Source organism: Oryctolagus cuniculus, chromosome 13, assembly GCF_051225735.1.
Source record: "Oryctolagus cuniculus isolate XC-2025 breed Fujian yellow rabbit chromosome 13, ASM5122573v1, whole genome shotgun sequence".
Taxonomy (NCBI): domain Eukaryota; kingdom Metazoa; phylum Chordata; class Mammalia; order Lagomorpha; family Leporidae; genus Oryctolagus; species Oryctolagus cuniculus.
Window position 1 is genome coordinate 45,484,776 of NC_142879.1, and position 14,263 is coordinate 45,499,038.

General features: G+C 41.9%; 1 pseudogene across 1 annotated transcript; it reads right to left on the reverse strand.

Annotated features, from left to right (window-relative positions):
- Positions 1 to 1,691: 1,691 nt before the first annotated feature.
- LOC108178161 (PEST proteolytic signal-containing nuclear protein pseudogene) lies at positions 1,692 to 4,015 on the reverse strand (annotated as a pseudogene). Its single transcript, XR_016219318.1, has 2 exons — positions 3,724 to 4,015; positions 1,692 to 2,532 (listed from the first exon to the last, which is right to left on the reverse strand). The product of XR_016219318.1 is annotated as a PEST proteolytic signal-containing nuclear protein pseudogene (transcript).
- Between the last annotated feature and the right edge of the window lie 10,248 nt (positions 4,016 to 14,263).

Sequence of the window (14,263 nt, forward strand, 5' to 3'; positions counted from 1 at the left end):
TGTGACCAAAGGGGAGGAGCTGGCCTTGGTGACCCCAGGAGGGGCTCCACACTCAGAGACCAAGGCGGGCTGTCTCTTGTTGCTACATAGGGTGAGGGTTAGAGTGGGAAGGGGACCTGTGGGGAATGTGGGGGGTGTAGCCCCGTACCTTCAGCCCATCTACTCTCGCGTGGCCAGCGGTGACTGCAGACTGGGTCCCTGTGAGCCCACGGCCGCTGGAGCCCGGCAGCTTCTCCCCAGCTCTCTGCGATCTCGAGAGGGGACTTAGGGAGTTGCTGCTTTGCCCTGGGCCCCCTTGACAGCAGCATGGCTGGTTGATGTTAGTCATCTCTGAGTGGAAGGCCCAGAGGACTCCTGCTGGCCTCAGGGTCAGCATGTAGGAATTTGTATTTGTATGTGCATTCGACAAATGTGCGGCAGATCCCTACTTTGTGCCTACCCATGGCGGGGGAGGGGGGCAGTCCAGCAAGGAAAAAGACCACACGTCCTGGGCCCATGAAGCTGCAGTCCTGTGGCTGTGCCTCCCATGTGCTGATGGCAAGATCTGTTTAAGGAGACAGCCTGATTCCGGGACTCTGGAGTCTGCAGGGTGCGCGGGCAGCAGCTGGCTGGCTAACAGGCTACATATCTCCATGCAAAAGGGGAGGCGGGCTTGGTGTGGACAGCTGCCCGCAGGGTGGCCCTACAGCCTGAAAGCATGTTCAAGGCCCCTTCCTGGGTAAGGAGAGACTGAGACAGGCTCTGGGGAGACCATGGATGGATGAGGTCCTTGCTGTGGTAGAGCTGATGTCCTACGAGGGGAGACGAGCAGTGAGGACATAGCCCAGTACCTGGCTGAGGAGGACATGGGGGCTCTGTGGACAAACAAGGCTGGGTCAGGGACCAAGGGCTTCAGGGTTGTAGGGGGAGACTCCATGTGTAAGGTGGTCAGGGAAGCCCTCTGCCATAAGGTGACATTTGGCTGGGAGCCAGGCTTAGGCAAGGGAGAATGTCCCGTAGAGACCTGGGGGCCGGCACTCGGGGCAGAGGGAACAGCAGCACCTGCAAAGGCCCAGACGTGGGCATGGTCTGCGTGCTCGGGGAGTGCCCAGGGGCCGGCGGGCTGCAGCAGAGGCATGAAGAGAAGGGGGGAGAGAAGGTGTATTGGGTCCTGCAGGCCATGTGCGGTCTTCGGCAGGGACAGGAGCCAGGTGGTGGCAGTGAACTGGCACAGGCAAGGTGGCTGTGGTCCCCAGGATGGAGCATAGAGACAAAGCAGAATTCGGGGTGTCTCCCATGTGGTGACTCCTGGTACGGGCTAGATCATCAGTCTCTGGGAGAGAAAGGCTTGGGCCATACAGGCTCTCCCTGGTCTGTACAAAAGGAAGTGTTTCAGCTCAGATACTTGGACGTCTGACTTGAGTCAGCCAGAGTCCCAGTCTGCCCCCTACCTCCCATCATTTCCCACACATGAGCCCATTTACAGAGTGTTCACACTGGGACAGATGATGCGTCCTGGTGCCCTTGGGAAGAATGCTGCTAGTTTACGAGGGTGTGTGTTGTTAACCTCTCTCCCAGCCTTTCTCGGAGACCCATGCATTCATCCCGGGGAAACTGACTTAGGGAAAAGAAATAATCAGGCTTTTTGGGGAACTACAGACCACAAGATTCGATATAGTGGTTTTTTTTTTTTAAAGGTACCATTTCTGATTCTTTATTATCTGTAACCTTGGGAAACTACAAAATTAGCAAGTGTCTGAAATTTGTGTATAAAACATACATTACCTCTAATTTTAAACTCTCATTTATTAGTGTACCAATCTTAAAAAAATGAAAAAAAAAAAGTGGCTCCAAAGACAGTCTTATACCCTTCTTTACAAAAGGCAACTGTTCCTTTTAACTTTACACCCACCCCATACCCCAATTTCAAAACACATCATTTAATTGTCTTGGTCATGGACATTTCCAAGATGAGATTTTATATTTCACTCCCATAGCTTCTAGTTATCAGAAAACCCATGCTTTTCTTTATTGAAGGAATTTGGTCCGGCTGATGTTGGTGTATCCCTTCCAATATTCTTCATCCTCATCTTTGCCTCTGGAGGCATTTCCTCTGGTTCACCATCCTCATTAAAAGCCGCTGCTACTGAATGGGTTTTTGGAGTAGGAGTTGGAGCAGTTTTTTTAGGCTTACTTGATGCAAATCCAACCTTGGAGATCTCTGTAGGTTTTGTTGGGAGGTCTACAGCTTCTTCTTCAGCGGGTCGTTTCTCAGCGCTGCGACTGGAACTTTCCCCTCCATTACTGGAAGAAACAGTCTTGGTTTTCAAGGTTTTTCTGCTGCTTCTTCAGGTCCTCCCGTGGCTCCAGCTTGCTGCGGCTCTTCGGGCTTCTCTCCTCCCGCCTTCCCGTCCGCCATTTTCCCCACCGCGGCCTCCCCTGCAGCCATGCCGAGCCCGATACTTGTGGAGGAGGGGTGGTCAGTGGAGTCTCGCCACAGGTCAGTCTCGCGGGAAGTCCAGCTTGTCCATTTCCGTACATTTTAACGGTTTACTATTATGTGAAAATTTTCATTAAAATAGTTACATATGATAAAATATATAGTATTTTATTTTTAAAGTTTATTTGGAATGCAGACAATGAGTGAGTGCATTCTCCCTTCCACGGATCTACTCCCCACATGCCGGCAATGGCACATGCACATACTTGGATATGTGGGTATATGAATCTTAATTGTGCACATATCGGGTTCCACTTCTGGCAACAGCTGTGAAGAAAACAAAGAATTCTGCTCTTCATCTCAAAGGCTTCATAGTTAACTAAGTCTCAATCAATATAAGAAAGTTGAAAACTTTATCACTGTTAAGCAAAAAAACTGTAAGACTATGGTATAAAATTGTGTGTACATCAGAACTGCTCTGTTGTTTAAAATAACCTATTTTCAACATCTGGAAGTACTAAAAAATACCTCTTTCCATCCTCTGAAAAATAGAGAAAATATTTCCTTAGTAATACTTCCATCATGACTGCACTTATACATGCTTTTCATCATCTTGTAAAATGATACATTACCTGATTTTTCTGCTAGGAAGTACTGACGATTTTCTATATTCGCATCATACTTAACAATTTACAGAAGCAGTTAAAGTTCATTTTCATTTTAAATCCGGTAGACCAATTTTATTATTCCTAGTACTTAGACCCTGAGTCTTTCATGTTTATACTAAAGTAAAAGCTGATACAATGATGGAAAAACAGCCAGGACCTTGCATTCTATGTGCTAAAACAGTCATCTAATTTGGTCCCTTTTAAGCTACTCAGCTACAATGCTTTCTCAAAGTTTTGATCTGCTTGGCTATGACTTAATTACTAGGGTATGAAGTCAAATGAAAAATAAGATTCAGTCTGCAACAAGAGATTGATTCCTTTCCTTTAAGGCAAAGAGATCATAGAAAAAAAAAAAAGATTCCAACCATAAGCCAATGTGCACCAAGTGAAATAAACATTTTAAATGACAGTTACACACAATGAAAGCTAGTTGGTATAAATATTCTTCTCTCAAAAACAAATGTTTTATTATTTTGTGATTTTCCCCCCAGTCAGAAAATGGTCAAGAATTTGACAAATGTGTAAAACTAGTTTAAATGAATTTTATCTACTTGACAAAGGAAGAGGGAAGGAAGTGGTTATTGGGGTAAAGCAGATCAGGTAATATTCGCTGCCTTCTGGAAAAACTCTACTTACAAGATTTTTGAGGAAGCCATTAGAATTTTAAGTGTCATTATGAGAATGCTTTAGGGTCTAGTTCTCGCGAATGAAGCTTTTTATATTCCTCCCATTCTCGCCATTTTAACTCCAGCGAAAGTCGTCTCCTTAATAAAGTGGCTCCAATATCCTCAATACTGGGTGTTGTATATGTCTGGGAGGAAGCTCTCTCTACGCTTGTGACTAGAGACAATTTAAAGATACATGTTTAAAATCACCACAATCTGGATAATTATTGTTATTTCCCTTTAGTCAGTGATTCAGAGAGGAATTTCACAGATATGAACAAGCAATGCTTTAAAATTTTTATCTTCACTACCCAGTGAATTAATTTTAAATTGCAATGAAAACTGAATCATTCTTATGTTACTATTCATGCAATGTGATCATCAAATAGTGGAATCAATTTAAACATTAAAACTTGACCAACGTCCTTTAACAACATGTCACAGACACTGTGAAACTTCCAAATTACAACTTTTGTGTGGATTGGGGGAGCAATAGCACCTCCCCATATGAAAGCCTGGTGACAGAAACTGCCTTTTCTTCTGAATGAAAATTACTTCTCAAGCTGTCTTGTCATTCTTTGAGGATTTCCACAAAATCTTAAGAGCACATTCAACAACTGCAGTAGAACAAGACAACTTGCTGGAATGTCAGTGCAGCTGGACAGGAAAGAAAGCGTTTCCTCAGAGAACCACTGTCTGATTTGCTTTAAGTGAGCAGTGTGGCAGACGTAGAGCATGTAGCTTATGAATCCTCCGGCATTTCTGCCACGGAGCTCCCTTTCCTGAACAGAAGCTGCCTGTAGTCCCTGGCTTCTCGTGGATCCACAGCGGCCCAGAGGCTGAGTGCCTTTCGCTGGGTTAGAATATGTGGTACTGCCTCCGGGAAGCTCCTCCTCAGATCCAGCCATCATTTCGTAAGGGACACATGCAATAGGGCCAGTCATGATCCCTGGAGTCTAGCAGACCTCCCCAGCTAAAGACCCACCCAAAGCTAGCTTCCAGGACCAATCATGTGAATTAACGAGTTGCCCGATGATTTAGGTCTCCAGTTTCAAATCACTCCGGATGATGTAAAGTGGGGGAGAAATGGATGGCCCTAAATTGCAGAATGTGAACAGAATGTTGCACTGAGACCCTTAAGCATGTCTGAAAGAGAGAGACACAGAGAAAGTGACAGAGGTAAGTCAGTCCCCAAATGCCTGCAGCAGCCAGGGCTGGGGCCCGGAACCAGAACTTCATGCCAGCTCTCACACACAGGCGGCATGGACCTGTGCCTCCCAGGATCTGCAGGAATCAGTTGCCAGGGCCAGAAATCAAACACAGGCATGCCAACATGGCTGTGGGCCTCTTAACTGCCAGGTCAAACATGGAAAAAAATCACACTTGCCAAAACTTATCATACTTAAACAACATGACGTAAAGCTGTGATTTAGAGCAGGGATAAATATATGTGGGAGCATATATCATTGTTATTTTTCTTTCTAATACTTGATTCTTTTCATGTTAATGTGATACTAATACAAAGGGAACAGAGTCAAGGTATAGTTCTAAAATAGTTAACGCTGTGGCGCCGCAGGTTAAAGCCCCAGTCTACGGTGCCAGTATCCATGTGGGTGATGGTTTGAGTCCCAGTTGCTCCACTTCCAATGCAGCTCTCTGCTATGGCCTGGGAAAGAAGCAGAAGATGGTCCAAGCCTTTGGGCCCCTGAGCCCCCGTGGGAGACCCACAGGAAGTTCCCAGCTCCTGGCTTCGGATCAGCTCGGCTCTGGCTGTTGCAGTCATTCAGGGAGTGAGCCACTGGATGGAAAACCTCTCTCTCTCTCTGGCTCTGCCTCTCTCTGTAACTCTTGTCTTTCAAATAAATAATATAAATCTTTAAAAAAAAAGATAAAGTGGTTGTGTTGGAACTAAAAGTTCCAATGGCCTAAGTGAAATGGATAAACTTGTACACAGGCAGGCACATTATGCTTGAAATATTTGTTGCAACTCTCAAGGCTAAATATGTATTTCTTCCCTGTCATTGGTTCTTTTACATTCTATTCTCATTTATTATTACATTTATCATGAAGCTAAACAAGAAAGAAACCCTGGGGGTTGCTAATCTTTTTTTTTTTTTAGCAACTTCCTTTATGTTCACCCTGGCTCAGAAGATCTCATGATATGCTATGATGTTAGTTTTTCAGGTGATATGCTACTTGGAAGACAGAAGAGACATTTAAGTTGATTAAGTAACAAAAATTTTAGAAGTTGCTTTCTGAACTATAATTAGATAGCAGGAAGAATGTACTTTCAGACAAAATTTCACACATAGATGCATGATTTTTATGAGCATTTTATAAATTGAAAAATTAATACATCAGATAAAATTGATAAAGAGAAAAATACAGAATTATCAGCATTTTTTTGGAATTGAACATCTTTTTTGGAGTTGAATTTTATTCTTTCACCAAAGCCAGAAACTCTACTTGTAGTATTACTAACTCATCCTTCCATTAAAATTTTATTTTATTTATTTGAAAGAGAGATAACAAATTTTCCTCTGCTGGCTTATTCCATAAAAGCTTACTACCTTGGGTCAGGCCAAGGCCAAGTCCTGCAGCTGCTAACTCAGTGCAGGTCTCTCCCATGATTAGCAGAGATTGAAATACTTGAACTATAACCTGCTGCCTCCCAGGGTCCATATTAACTGGAACCTGGCATTTAACACAGAGCTGGGACATAAGTCCAGGCATCCAAAATGGAATGTGGGCATCCCAAGTGGTGTCTCAACCTCTGAGCCAAATGCCTATCACATCCTGTATCCTCCTAAAACTTTCCATTTGTTGCTGCAATTCTTCATTTGGATATGCTTTTAGTGTTTTGTCATGTCCATTTGCATGCTTTAAACATGTCATGGTCATATCAACTCCTGATCTTCTTTTGACTGTAACTATGTCTCTGTGAATTTTTTTTTAACGATTTTACTTATTTATTTGAAAGGTAGAGTATACAGACAGCAAAAGGGAGAGAGAGAAAGAAAGTCTTTCATCTGCTGGTTTACTCCCCAAATGGCCGCAATGGCTGGAGCTGAGTCAATCTGAAGCCAGGAGCCAGGAGCCAGGAGCTTCTTCCGGGTCTCCCACACAGGTACAAGGTCTAAACACTTGGGCCACTTTCTACCTCTTTCCTGGGCCATAGCAGAGTGGGATCAGAAGAGGAGCAGCCAGGACTAGAACTGGCGTCCATATGGGATGCCAGCACTGCAGGTGGAGGATTAACCTACTGCACCACAGCGCTGGCCCCCATGCCTTACTTTTTAATCTATGTATCATCAAAACTCTCACTTGTATTTAAAAAAAAGTTTATGGCCTGATTTGCCATTTTCAGAATGTAATTATTTCCCTTAAATGAAACTTAAAGGTTAGCATATTCTGGGGACCCAGAGACGGAACGAGAAGGGAAAACATTTTCAAGGCTAGGTTCTTTTATTTTCAAGAGATGCCTGAACTACCACAGAGATGGGTATTAAAAATGTATTTTTATGCTCCCAGTCAAGTATGTTATTTCTGAAAGTAGAGGGTATATCCTCTCTTTAAAAGTCCTTATTTATTCTGTTTGTTGAGATTTTTATTCTGAATACAAAATACAAATATTAACTTGGTCAGTTTGAAGTGAATATGCCTTTTCTGTCAGCCTGCATATTTAAAAAATTATCTTTATGCAATCACATATGGATAAAGAAAAATAATCGAGTGAGATTTTTATATAAATGGTATACCAGACCATATTTAGGAATTTGTTTGCCTCTGTTTGAAGCATAATGACTGGCTATACCATATTATAGACTCTAAAAAAAGTTTTATAACTAGTGAAATATTCTAATTAACAACTGAATTATGATTTAGTCACCATAAAAGATAGCCTGAAATGTAACTTCACTATATGCTATGTTGAATATTAAACTAGAAAATTCAATTTTGACATACCCGTGGCTCAAATCTATCAAGCTCTTCTTGCTGTTGATCCAGTAGAGAGTAACTGTGAGAGCTCACGGTTTTCAGACTGTTATCATAATGTTGTTGTTCATAAGACGACTTCCTGGACATGTTCTTTGTTTGTTCTATTTTCGTAGAAGAGTCTGGAATGGCAGAAACACTGTGTCCATTATTTGAACTATATGCTACGATACTTTGGTGTGGGGAAGCCCCAGACCCAAAAGGCTTTCAGGGCCAGTATACTGAGGACTGTGTCCAATATCTAATCCAGTTGGTTTTATATTGGCTTATATATTTGTCATTTGCATGGCAGATCTATGTACTTCAATATACTATTTAGAACAGTTAATGAAACTATTAATCTTTATCAATAAAAAACTTAATTTAGGCTTACTCTTTAGTTGAGTATTTACTTCTTTAAAACATACTTAGAAATGTTCAAAATGTCAACAGAATATATAGGGAGACACTACAAACATCATACATATTCATTCAGATTCAGCCACTCAGCATGAATGACTAAAACTGTCAAACAAAAATTTAAATACACCAGAGAAACATATAAAGTCACACTGTGTACTGTCCTCTACCTCACAACAATACCTTTTTATTAACATGTAAACCAGATTGTTCATTGTTGAAGGTCTAGTAAGATCGTGGAAAGCGTTATCAGTGTATTAACTGTTCCTGATATTTGAAATGTTTTCCTCTACAAAAAACTGTTCTTTTCCTTTTTTTTTTTTTTTGATAGGCAGAGTGGACAGTGAAAGAGGTAGAGACAGAGAGAAAGGTCTTCCTTTACCATTGGTTCACCCTCCAATGGCTGCTGTGGCAGGTGCACCGCGCTGATCCAAGCCAGGAGCCAGGTGCTTCTCCTGGTCTCCCATGGGGTACAGGGCCCAAGCACTTGGGCCATCCTCCACTGCACTCCCGGACCGGGACTAGAACCTGGTGTGCCGGCGCCGCAAGGCGGAGGATTAGCCCATTTTGCCACAGCACCGGCCCCTTTTCCTTTTTAAGACTTAGCTTGCTATGTGAAGTCTTCCTTGCTTATGGGTATTTTCCTCAAGGAAACAGATGTATTTTTCCTAGGACTACCTTAGTAACATGTTGATTTTAATACCATACTTACCATCTAAACTATAAAATGATTCATTCCATGTCTACTCTACTTGATACTCAACTGTGGGAGAGAGTGTTACATCATCATAATGTGAACAGTTCTAACTTATTTTACTTATTTATTGAGTCCCTGCTAAGGACTAGACATCAGGAGTTAAATAATGTAAATAAATTTCTACACATAATGCTTGAGCTAAGATTTAAAGGCTGTTAAAAACAAACAAACAAACAAACACAAGATTTAAAGGCTGAAGTTAGGAAGATTAAAAGGCAGAGAGGACAGGAAAAAGTGACAGTGTGCAAGACAGTAGCAAGAGAGGCAGAGAAGCAGCAAAGAGAGGAGAAATTTTGCTATAAAGCAGAAACCGGCGAGGGAGTCAATACCAAACCGTCTAGTGATGCCATGGCACAGGGCAGATGGAGATTTTGAAATCTTTACAACGCGTGTAATTAAGATGCCTGGGCTTCAGTGTTTTGAAGAGTAGCTCGTGGTCGTGTTGCCACCCGAGGGAGATCACTGTGTGTGGAGGATGAACTAGAAGGGCATGTGGGTAAATGAGGGAGACCCATTAAAAGGCAAGCATGCAAAATAGACATGATCTGAATTGCGGGAGGTTCCCAGAATTAGTTAGGGTATAAGATAAAGGAACCTGTCATACAATGGTCTGTTAAACTTTTACTAATGTTTATTAGAAAGGCAGAATGACACAAAGAAATAGACAGAAATTTCCACCTTCTGGTTCACTCCCCAGACGCTTTCAAATGCCGGGTCATGGCAAAGCTGCAGGAAAGCATCGAACTTTCCAGTCTCCCAGATGGGTGGCAGGCATCCGAGGACTTGAGCCATCACCTGCTGCCTCCCTAGGGAGCACATGATCATGGAGCTGAATAGGAAGAGTGGGGGGGGGGCTGGTGCCGTGACTCAATAGGCTAATCCTCTGCCTTGCGGCACTGGCACACCAGGTTCTAGTCCTGGTTGGGGCACCGGATTCTGTCCCGGTTGCCCCTCTTCCAGGCCAGCTCTCTGCTGTGGCCTGGGAGTGCAGTGGAGGATGGCCCAAGTGCTTGGGCCCTGCACCCCATGGGAGACCAGGAGAAGCACCTGGCTCCTGCTTTCGGATCAGCGCGGTGTGCCGGCCGCAGTGTGGCGGCCGCGGCGGCCGCGGCGGCCGTTGGAGGGTGAATCAACAGCAAAGGAAGACCTTTCTCTCTGTCTCTCTCTCACTGTCCACTCTGCCTGTCAAAAAAAAAAAAAAAAAAAAAGGGAAGAGTGGGGACTCCACCCGAGCCCTCCAATATGAGACCCAGGCATCCCAAAAGGTGTTTTAACCTAACACAAAGCTTAGCCCCACAGTGATTTTGCATTAAAGGAATAAGTGGACAAAACTGGGTCCCTGGACGACAAGATTCTGCTCCTTATTTTATAAAAGGTATTCAAAGAGTGAAATGGAAGCATCTCCATGCACTGTGTGATCTGCTTGTTTAATTTTTTTGTTTTTGTTTCACATCCTGCTGTGTCGAGGGAACTCATTTAGGTGTTCTGTTTCATAAGCACCGCTTATTGCACCTACCGAGGTCATGAAGAAGTAAGAGAAAACACCTCACTTGGATAGACCAATAACTTTGAATGTGTGGCTTACTGTCACAACTGATGAACTCTGTGAAATGCAGTGCCAATTCTACAGTTAAGAAAGAAAGGACACTGCAGGGGTGAAAATAGTGTATGATTGATTTCTACAGATCTAATCATGTGGCTGCTTAAGAACACTGCATTAACTGCAACAAACTGTTACAGTCGAACACACATTACATTGAAATAAACTCTGTAGTAAGTGCACTTGCCATAATGCAGATTTAAACATTAAATATATTGTTAGATATGGTTTTTAGTGTTAAGATATATATTTGGCAGTTAGATGATGTAGAGTTAGATGATGTTAAGTAGAAAGAGAACATCATGGAAGCTGCTCTATTTATGCATATGGTGACTTGGAAATGCATACATTTTTTTAAAAAAATTATTCATTTGAGAGGTAGAGTGTCAGAGGGAAAGATATGGAGACACAGAGTTCATTCATTCACTAGTTCACTCTCCAAAAGCCCATAATGGCTATAGATGGACCATGGAAAACTAATGAAGCTGGGAGCCAGGCACTCAATCCTGCTCTCAGATAGGGGTGGCAGGAACATAATACATAAGCTGTCACCTGTTGCCTACCAAGGTGCATGTTAGCAGGAAACTGGAATTGGGCAAGGAGCTGGGACATGAACCCAGGCAGTGTGATGTATCCTGCTGGCATACAGAGGATGCTGGGCCAATGATTGTCCCCTAAATATTATTTTATGTAATATTTAATCACAGGTAAATGACTGACTGAAATGAGAAAACAATAAGGAAAACCTTATGCTTAAGTAACAATAAGCAAATACTTGTACTAGATATATGCAACTCTTTCGCAGCTAAGAAATATTATCAAAATGGTATAGTAAGTTTAGTACGAATATTTATTGCATGAGCTTATAACATGCACCAGGCATCCATCTGTGTATTTTATTTTCTACAAATAATTTTAAAAATGCTGATGGAAGGTTTTTTCTTTCTACTTTGTGCCTCTTTCTCATTCCCAGTAGTTAAAAGTGATAAAGAGATAGGATCCACTGTTATTTCTGTCTAGAATGTCATCCATCTATATTTGCAGAGAGATGGCTCCTTCTCATTCTTCTACTTGGCAACAACAAAATGAGCACTGGAAAGATCTCTGCTTACTGAATTTCACTGGTAATCCCATTCCCACCCCAACCACAAACTGCCTCAATATTCTCCAACTGGCGATCTCCTCTGTTTATGAAGCTCTAAGCTAATTAGTACTTATTAATTTGTTTTTCGGTTCCAGTCATGAGAGCGGTAACCCCCAACTTGTATATTCAGTGTCTAAATGTGCTAGCACACAGTAGGTACTCAGCAACAGAACTTATTCAAGGTCACAGTATTTAAAATAACACCAGAACGTGCAAATATACAAAATCACTATATCCTATAAAGAAATATCTAATACTCCTCTACTGAAATTTAACATACGCCAAATTAAAAATACCCAGAACACGGAATACAAATGTATCTCTTGACTTCAGCAAAGATGTTTGCACCTGTATGCAGCAGCTACTTAAATCTAAGAGGTTAGGCCCTTCATGTTCCATCCCACGGTTGTCACCGTAGATTAAATAATCATTATCAATTTTTTTCCAAGACTCTATCCTTAGTGACAGAGCAGCATGTAACATGTCCTATGATTTTGATGGAAATACCACTATGCTGCACCAACTTGAATCCAAGAGTTCAGGCAGTGCCTATATCATTCCCAGATGTCACCATCAGAAAAAAGAGCACTAACATAGCTACCATAAAGGAACAAAATTTTATTGCCAAAAACTGGTTCTACTTACGAAAACATGAAAGTGTACTTTTTCTTAAACTCTCACATATTTAACATTTCCCAAAGGTTGGCCTTGCACTTATGTGTTTCTTGAAGATTTATAGTTGGTAATTTAAATTTAAATAATAATGCTTTGAAATGCCAGGTGTTGTGTTATCAATTTCCAAGAAGTAAAAACAATAGATTCAATAACAATTCTCTCAAAATCTCCTTAGACTGACAAACATCGATAGAAAACATGGAATCGTATACTTGGTATTGGTTGAGCTGGAATAATTCTTAACATTTTAGACAAATGTAATGTCAACAGCCAAACTGATTCCTCGTTTCAGTTATGCCTTATTTTTTCTTTTTTTTGCACTGTGCTACATGGGCTCCATTAAATGAATCTTGCAGATTAGTGGAACTGTATTGATGCAGCAGGAAAACACTTACAACATAATGTATTACTAATTCTATGACGAAATGTAAGGAAATAATTACTAGTGGTTCTATACAGAGGTGATAAATAAAAGTCCAACCCCACCCTTCACAGGTATTTCCCCTAGAGGCTCACATGCCAGGTAGGACAACCGAATTCTACAGCACAGGGTCTAGGGTGCTCCTGACTACAGCTTCCCGCAAAGGTAGACGTAGGGAGGCAGCAGGTCATGGCTCAAGCACTTGCATCTCTGCCACCCATAAGGAGACTCAGGGTGAGTTTCAGCCTCCTGTGCCCTGGTTTGACTTGGCTCTGCTCCAATCGTGGCAGAATTTGGGGTGTGAACTGCTGCATGGAAACTCTGATTTCTCTGTCGCTCTGCCTCTCAAATACTTTTTAAAAGGTAGAAAGAGAAACAAGCACCACTTCTACATTTTAACATCACCCAACTCATATTTACAAATCAAAACAAGACACAGTACCTCATGTTGCTTTGCTTTTTCTTCATCCTCTGATTCTAAGGTGGACAACATATATATAAAATGACCATATTTTATATAACTATGAATTAAATATATACAAAATATTCTCTCTCCATTCATAAATGTTTCAATGAAATGTCAGTAACAACAAGAAAGAATTTCACAGGTTTGAAGCAGTTTCAGAAAGAAGGGGATCATATAGAAAGAGACAGCAAAAGAGAAACACTAAAAAGAAACATACCAAATTTAGAGCTATGCATATCAGTTCATACCATAGCTTTTATATAGAAATTTTTATAGATATATACTCACCACTTGTATTAGATAATCTTTGGATGGGATTTAATTTGTACGCCGTAGCGTGCTCTGGTGGAGTTGTTTCTAAGATGTTAATAGTATCACTGCTTTCATTTACTGTCTACAGTAAGAAAGAAAACCACTTCAGCTAACATCTTCAACTTCTCAACCACTCAATCAGTGACACATTCAGTATGTCTCTGATGTTATAGCATACCTTTGCCAAAGCTAAAAATGTAAACAGAGGGCACATTCTGTCCTATGTTCCACTGGGGTAGATAAACAGGGAAACGGGCAAAGCAAGTACAAAAATGTATAATGCATCATTCCTACCACTGATGTCAGTAAAGGACAGACAGGTAGAAATGAGAGAACATACATTTCAATCTCAGAAGCTGAGGAAACACGGCAAAGATAGGACCACATTTTGAAAAATAAATCAAGTGCAAAGGGAAGGCCTAAGGGGCATTGCATGGAGCAACAGGAGCAAAAGGATGGCATAGGAATCCAGACAGCAAATCGAGGGCTCCAACGTAGGGAGGAACATTGGAATGTACTTACTGAGAATGGTAGAGACACAAATGGGAAAGACCTAGGACCTAGCTACAAAAGCAAGGATCACGCTGGGATGTTAACTCTCCTTTTCTGCAGTGGGGATCCATCGAATCAGCAGTTGAACTGCATCATTGCAAATACGCCGTAGAACGGCCATTCTGCCAAGAATGTGATGATCCATGACAATGTCTACAGCCAGGCAAAGATCGGATTTGATGCAGTCAG